A 912-nucleotide genomic window follows, 5' to 3' on the forward strand; every position below is an offset into this window, starting at 1 on the left:
CACACACACACACACACTGTCGGCCTAAACACACACCAGAAAATGAATTCACACACACATTAAGCTTCCCGCCGTGCTCTTCGTCACCTGAGGCGGTACAGGAGTCTTTCTCTGAATAATGTGATCTCTCTTTGGGCGCACTTGATTTAACTCAACTCTGCAGGAATGTTTTTTTCCTCTGATAGATCCGCCCGTCTCTGCTCTCTCCTCCCGATAAATCAAATGCGCCCTCGGGTTCCTGCAGAGGTGAACTCGACAGGATGCGACTGAAGGGATTTTGAGGAAACTTCAGTGTCAGATTTTAAAGCCTAATGCTGTTTTTTATTATTGTTATATGTAATTTAGTAATTAAATTGAATAATTAAATAGATAAAGCCGATAGTCAGTAGCCGCCTATTAAATGCTAAGAAAAGTTCATTTATTTGAACCCAGTATAACATTTAGCATTTAGCACCCTAATTCTGACTGACAGCATCGTTCATATTTCTCCAAGAAGGGTAAACAGGAAAGATGTTTTAAGTTTTTAAAACAAATTAAAATGAGAATTAAAATGATCGTTAAATTGGGAAATTATGGATGGATTGATTTGTTTTCAAATGTCCTCAGGTGTTGGATAACTTACTTAAGAACAAAAAGTCAAACGTCAATTTTGGAAACTGTGCTGACTTTGTCGTGCTTTATGTGACCTTCTGCTGTTTCATCCTCTCTTCTTTATAAGTTTTATATCTGATCTGCTGCTGATAGATAGATAGATAGATAGATAAGATAGATAGCATAGATAGATAGATAGATAGATGTTGTTCTGACTGGAGGTCTGCGTAGACTAACCAGCTGTTTTAGGACTCAGTCAAGTGTGCAGTGATTTTTGGCTGCGCTGTTGTTGTTGGCAAAAGCTGTAATTATTTTCCTTTT

The sequence above is a fragment of the Morone saxatilis genome, unplaced genomic scaffold (genome assembly GCF_004916995.1).
Source record: "Morone saxatilis isolate NCDOM2014 unplaced genomic scaffold, NCSU_SB_2.0 Contig8, whole genome shotgun sequence".
Classification (NCBI taxonomy): Eukaryota; Metazoa; Chordata; class Actinopteri; family Moronidae; genus Morone; species Morone saxatilis.